This window comes from Rhagoletis zephyria, unplaced genomic scaffold (genome assembly GCF_001687245.7).
Source record: "Rhagoletis zephyria isolate East Lansing unplaced genomic scaffold, Rhagoletis_zephyria_1.1 Rzeph_scaffold_05656, whole genome shotgun sequence".
NCBI classification, from domain to species: domain Eukaryota; kingdom Metazoa; phylum Arthropoda; class Insecta; order Diptera; family Tephritidae; genus Rhagoletis; species Rhagoletis zephyria.
In genome coordinates this window covers 33,310-40,969 of record NW_016162739.1, presented here as the reverse complement: position 1 = coordinate 40,969, position 7,660 = coordinate 33,310, and positions in this window count along the sequence as shown.

Sequence of the window (7,660 nt, the reverse complement as noted above, 5' to 3'; positions counted from 1 at the left end):
GGACCATAAATACGTGTTTTACTAATAACTCGACTCCAGCGCAACCTAGTGGTTGTNCTTTCTTTTGCAATGGTATTGTCAATAAATATCTGAAATATGAGGCGAATCGGACCATAAATACGTGTTTTACTAATAACTCGACTCCAGCGCAACCTAGTGGTTGTTTTAATAGTTATTATGCTATTCGGAAGGTAGACAAATTCAAAAAACAAATATCATAAAAATCGGTACAGCCGTTCTTGAGTTATAAATGGTGTTACTAACACGACTTTGTTTTATATATATAGATGTTGGGTTGAACCGGGTTTGAACCCAGCCCTTGCGAAGTGGTAGCGTGCGCTGCTAGCCACTATACCACAGCGGCTGCCATAATGTGCAAGAAAAAATGTGTATTCAAATGGATGACCTTTAACTGAAGNCCCAAAAAAATCAAATATACAAAAAGAAATATACAAAAGAAAAAAAAAAATAGTTGAAATTTAAAAATGTATAAANACCACAGATCAAATATTGCAACATTTTTAAAAATACGTAGATCGAATTACAAATTTATTTAAAATTATTTCGCCTCTGCTCTCTATTCCTGCAACTTCGGCATTCACGGAAGGAGTTTTTTCTATTATAAATTCGAGATGGCGAGACGAGAGGAACAAAGCGACTACTTCACTAATAAAAAATGAATTTTTGGTTTTTAATTTAAAAGAATTAAATTTTTTTATATAGGAAATGCATAAGAAAGAAAAAAGNATACTTATGTATCAGAATTTCGTTGAATTATTGATGTGGATAGGTACATCTTTGGTTTCGGTAGTGGTAAAATTTGCGAAGATGCGCCGCATAGCCCAGCAAAAAGTTTCGAAGGGCTAGACAGAGACGAACATATGGTGTTTGTCTCAGTGACTGCATTTGGAGGAGTGACTTGGGAACCACTTGAGGTACGGGGGACCAGCTGATAACCAGCCTATGGGGAGNAGGGCCAGTGCAGGTAAACGTAATACTTTCTTTTATAATTGATACTAGTTACACAATTTTTAAGGCAGGTATCGCCATNCAGTTGGTACTCAGTCTGAGCAAGTCAGGGACCAGTTGGGAATTCAGTTTGGGACTAGCCCGAAACTACTTACTTCCGTACCATTTGGGGACCAGGTGGTTAAGATTATCGTTAATTTCTTCATGATCCAATGATCGGATTTAAACCAATTAGTATGGCACCACCTGTAAGGAAACACCTTTCTTTCAGAAAAAGAATTATAGAAATCAAAAAACGTGGTCCAAATTTATGCGGTAACATACATAAAAAAAAAACAAGTAAAGAAGTATAAGTTAGTGCGAAACCGAACTTTATATACTCGGCGCAGTTATCAAATATCGTCGTTTCAACTTTCTTTGAAGTACCTTTGCATGATAAGTAGGGGTTTTAATCGATTTCAAACGTTTTCGATAATATGCAGAGTTAGACTTAATGATATAATTGAACCTAGTTAAGTACAAGTTGTTTTCAACCTGTGTGGACGTGTTTTCATTACGCTCCTGGCAATAATATCAAAAAAGCTAAGGCAAACAAACATTTGATTCATTGGTCGTGAAAGATTGCTCTCATCATCGCCATGGACTGCAAAAAGTGCAAATCGCAAATCCGCAGCGAGTCGGGAATAAGGTGTGCGGGTGTATGCGGCAAAATGTATCACTGACAATCAAAATGCTCGGGAATATACCAATATACTTTGGGGATGTTGGGTGAATTTCCTAATCTTCGCTACATATGCGATGAGTGCATCATGTACATAAATAACGTTGATTTTGGTATTAAGGAAATCCAAAATGTAGTCAAGAAAAACGGCTCGCGATTGCTTGAATATAAGTTGGAATTCGAAATTTCGCTTAAAACTAATGAAAAATAAATAAAAAACCTTTTGGAAGCGATTGAAGCCAAATACAGCGAAAGAATAAGCGCGATGCAAAAAGCACAAGGAGTATGCGAAAAAAGGGTGCGCGAAATGCATAAAATTCGCGAAATTTCTGTTAGCTTTAGTGAACAAGGTGACAAAATATGCATGGAATTAGAGGAAACCAAAAAGGAGAACTCGAAGCTATGCGATGGAATAAGAGAATTGAAAAATGTTATGAAATGTATTACCAGCGAGCGAACGAAAGTGGAGAGCGAAAATGCAAAAAAATTGGCCGTCATCTCTGCAGAGCTTGCTGAGCTCCTCGCACTATTGGCATCCGGTGGTTCGGCTGCAGTTTGTTTGCCTGCCCTCCCAGTAAATGCTCCTATGCAATTTGAGCCAAATTGTGGTGCTCAACCCACATGGGCACGGCAAGTATCTGGCACAACTCACTCCGCGAATGGATCTCCTGCAAATACATCAAAAAAATCTGCCCAAAATCTCCAATACGTACCTGTCAACAAGCCAGCGGAAGCGCCAGTAAACACTTCAAACGGCGCTCCCGCTACACATAAAAATATTGCAAATAGAAATATCTCAGAAAAAAGCTTGCCTCCAACCAAAACAACACCAACGATCTCTGCTACTTCTGCTTCACCTACCAACTCTAACATAGATATGCCTATTATTATTGCTGACGCTCTGAGATCTGCGAGTACGGTAAACAAGTGGTTGACCGTGCAAAACAAAAAGTCAAAGAAAACGAGAACTTCGAGCGTTGTTGTTGGCCGGAATAACAATAGCGAATTAGATACAGTTATGAGCAAAAAATGGGTACACCTCTCCTCATTTAAATCAACTGTCAATACGGAGGTTATAATTGCTTATGTTAGCAAACACGCGTAGATAAGCAGTCAGCATTTAGTCTGCTACAAACTTATACAAAAAATACATATCCAGAAGACTTGAAGAGAGTCAATTGTAAACTAGGGGTATCCCCCAGTTTTTATACAAAGGTTTTTGATCCCTTGCTATGGCCGATGGATGTTAAAATTCGGCCGTTCCGTTTTTTAGAAAATCAAGGGGGGAAAGACTTGCGTCTCTCAAAGCTTCAACTCATATTCTATTTATTATCAAAATATAAGCGGTATGCGAACCAAAGTCAATGATTTTAGATTGGCAACCTCATTACATGATTACGATTTCATTGCAATAACCGAAACTTGGTTACATAGAGACATTGCAAGTGCAAAATACTTCGATAATTACTACTCGGTATACCGTAAAGATAGATGTCCCATAGCTAGTGGTTGTGAACGTGGGGGTGGGGTTCTCTTAGCGGTTTGGCCAAATATGTAAAGCAAACTTGTAGCATTGCCTTTGGCTGATAATATAATTGAGCAGATATGTGGGGAAGTCACTTTTAAAAGTAATAAAACTGTTTTCCTTTCACTATCGTATATACCACCTAATTCTAACTCCTTAATTTACGAACGTCACGTAAATAACATTGAGTACATAACAAACGGCATCATCGGTTATAGGCAGGTCATTGTCATAGGGGATTTCAATCTACCAGGCATTGTCTGGTCTACTGCGGACCACAAAGGCGTCAGTGTCAATATTAAATCCGATACTGAATCATCAGTCACTAGCTTTTTCACAACCAACAATTTTTAACAAATAAATAGCGTTTATAATGATAATGATAAAATACTAGATCTTGTATTTACTACTGATCTTAGATCTAACTGTGAATTGAACCTGGCACCGATTTCACCAAACGGCATACATCACAAAGCTTTAACAATTACATTTGAATTTTACAGCTCAAAAGATTAGTGGAATACTACTAGAGTTCTTCAAAAACTTCCTATTTAATAGGAAATTGGTAGTAAAAATCGGCTCTACAAGATCCAACATTGTCATTAATTCGACTTCGGGTATTCCGCAAGGGACCCATGTTGGTCCCCTTCTTTTCTTGCTTTTTATAAATGATTTACCAGCGCGAATTACTTGGTCAAGGAGTCTAGTTTTTGCAGGCGATGTAAAAATCTTTAACCTTATAAAAGACTCCTCGGATTATCAAAATCTACAATAGGACTTGGACGCATTAAAAGATTGGTGTAGCATAAATAATCTAAGCCTCAACATTGAAAAATGTTGCGTTGTGTCTTACACCCGCAAGTTAACATTCTCCTCACATGTGGATTACGTAGTTAACAAAGCCTATTCTATGCTAGGTTTTATTAAAAGAAACTCAAAAGACTTCAGAGATCCTCTTACTCTGAAATGTCTTTATGTGGCTTTGGTCAGGAGCATCCTGGAATACGGAGTCATCATCTGGAATCCTTATTATGATTTCCACTCGCGACGTATAGAAATGATCCAGAAAAAATTCACGCGATTTGCGCTAAATCGAATTAATTGGGGTCGTGGTCCATGTAATGGTACCCATCCTCGTGCCTCAACTCCCGTCCTTACTGGCGGCACTAATAGTGCCCCTACTGGTTCCTCCTTTGGCGTCCTTACCGGCGCCTCCAACACCCTTAATGGTGCTCTTAATGAGGTTCCTTCAAGCGTAACCAATGGTACCTGTACTGGTATCCCACCTTACGAATCAAGACGGAAACTACTTGACTTACAATCACTGGTGGACAGGAGGTCATATTCAGCGTTGCCACTTTGGTAATTTTTAACCAAAATTGGTAATTTTTTTCAGTATGTATCAAGTTTGGTAATTTGGTAACTTATTTTTCAATTTGGTAACTTTTTCAATTCGGCTTTACATGTCAAATAGGTCAATATTGGTTCTGATTCCACATTAGTAAGTGGACCGTAAGCGTTCCCTTTAATAGAAATACCAGGTAATCCTGGAAGGTAGGCAAGGCGAAAGTTGTTCCAGCATTCCTTGGCTACTAGAATGGTGTGTTCTTTAACAAACTACTTGAAAGTGGCTTTTGCTAAGTATATCCACCGATTCCTTTCCTGGAAGGTTTTGGGTGGTCCTACCTTTCCCTGTCAGTTCGTCAGCTTTTCAATTACAATACGTATGTTCTCGTTCAAAAAGCTACGGCATTCAGCGGGGCTTCACTCTGTCTATGTGTGAGTCGAAAGCTTTCCTTCAAGCGTTGAATTTTTGATACATTTTCTTGTCACTTGTTTACATACAGTGGTCGAAAAAATTATAGCCGCAGCATATTTTGACAAGTTTTAACATATTATTTTTTTTAGTAACTTAATTTTGGTTATTTTTTATACAAATATTTTTCTTTCTTTAACAGAGCTCTAACAAATTCAAACTTTGTTCAATATTTAAAAAAATTCAACAAACTTTCGTAAAAATTTTAGGTTAATGGAGCGCTGATTGCCTGAAAAGCTTGGTATCTTTGGATATACATATATATCGAGCGCTAACTGCCAAAATAACGTAAGCGAAATTTTTTTCAAAATTTTCTTTTTGATGCTCTAGGAACATTTCCGCATCAAAAAGAAAATTAAAAAAAATGTCGGTTACGTTATTATGGCGGTTAGGGCTCGATATGTATGTTTGTACATCTCTGCACATAAAATAAGTTTGGTAACTTTTTGTTGAATTTGGTAACTTTTTCCGAGGATTTTGGTAAAAAATAAAAAAAATTTGTGGCAACACTATGGAAACTAAATTAAAGTTAAGTCTTAGTCTGTAAGAATATATACTCTGTAGACTAACTGAATTTAAATAAATAAATAAATCGATTAAGTCGTTACCGAGGTTCACCTTTGTAGTTATAAAGTGGGCGGTGCTACGCCCAATTCCTAAAAGTCTAACTATTAACTTGGAGTTAATTAGCGCCCTCAGTTAATTAAAGATCGGAGTTTTCGTATTTCTGAACCTTACCGTTATACGGGAAGGGGGTGTAATTTTAGTCCGATTTGAATAGTTTTTCACGATTTTTTTTCCATACCAAAGTTATTAAATGTACCGAATTTGGTAGAAATTGATAAATGGGTTACCGAGATACACATTTGTGGTCATAAGTGGGTGCCGCCACGCCCATTATCCAAAAATTTATAATATTCTAATTTCTTGATAAGTGGTTATTGTAATCATCGATTTAAGTGAATTAGCTCCAGTAGTTACTTATTTGTCGCAGTTTTTGTGTTTTCGTAAATTACCATTATATGGCAGGCGGGAGTGGTTATTGCCCGATTTCAAAGATTTTCAACAGTTTTTTTAACTTGACCCTAGGCTCGTGCCGAGTTTTGTAAGGATTGGTGAAGCGGCTACTGAAATACAGCATTTCATCATAATTGGGCGGGGTCACGCTCATTTTTCAAAAATTTCATAATAATATTATGTTTTACCACAATAATACTTCACATACTAATTTTCACCAATTTGAATCCAATATTAACTGAAATATCGCAGTTTTTGCATTTTTCGATAAACCGTTATGTGGGAAAAGGGCGTGATTACAGTCCGCTTGGGCCCATTTTCAATACAAACCTACCTTGGATAAATGGAAATCTACATACCAAAATACACGGACACACAGACGGACGGACAGACAGACATGGCTTAATCGACTTCTCTATTCATTTTGAGCATTTATTTATGTATACATTTGTCTATATCTATCTCGATTAGTTTTGGCTGTTACAAATAATCGTTATGTGAACAAAGTTAATATACCCTTGTGCACAAGTGCGCTCGGGTATTAAAATTAGTTTTTATTTCTGAGAAATAAAATACCGCTCAAGAAATGCGCTTTATTTTCGATCAAAAGAATATAACTAAAAAAAAATCATTATTTTTTATGAAAAAAATAAAAATCAAAAGCAATGGCTGGTTATCAGCTTATTTCTGTGGTTGTTTTTTATTCAGTTTACAACAATAATATACACTATAGAATAATAACAAAAAAAAATCATGAAATACACCCGAAACAAAACCTATAATATTGATGAACTCCTCTGCCTCACTGCTCAAAAAATTTTAAAGTCCGGTACATACACACAAATTAATTCAAGACCGTATTTTGGCTTAAATTGCCTAACTTCGACAATTTTTATGCAATTTCATTAGATGAGGTATCAATTTATTCGAAAATATATGTTCTTTTAGCTAAATACTAGACATTTGGCAACTTTCGTAGAAATTTTTGAATTTAGCGATGGTGAAAAAATTAAGAAAAATAGGGGCTTCTTGAAGCTTAACCGATGAAAATTCCTCAAAGACTAAGTCTAGATATATACTGTTATAATTCATTTTAAAGGTCTATAAATCTTCTTCTCAAAACATGTTTTGTTTTTAAAATCGGATGAAAATTTGTCAATTTGTTAATAGATAAGTGCATCAAGTACGAACACAACGGTTGTTTAAAAAAAAATATAAATGTAGGGTACAGGAACTATACGGAACTCGACCACAGCTACAACCTATAGTAGGTTTTGTTTCGGGTGTATTTCATGACTTTCTTTTGTAGCACCGTGTAATTTTTAATCAGGTAAGATAGTGTAAAGGCCCACAACAATTTTTACTGGAAAACAAATTTAACTCATAAATAATGTTTATTTCCGAGCGAAAAATCAAAACACGAAAATTTGTTTTATATTTGATCAAAAAAGTATAACCCATTATATAATTTGAATTACCCATATATGTAATACTCCTATATTGGCAGTAAGAGCTAGTACCGTCCGAAAACACTACAGTACAGATATATCAATAAACACGTACGAAAGAAAAGGAACACATACGTTTATAAATAAACATGTACACAACACAT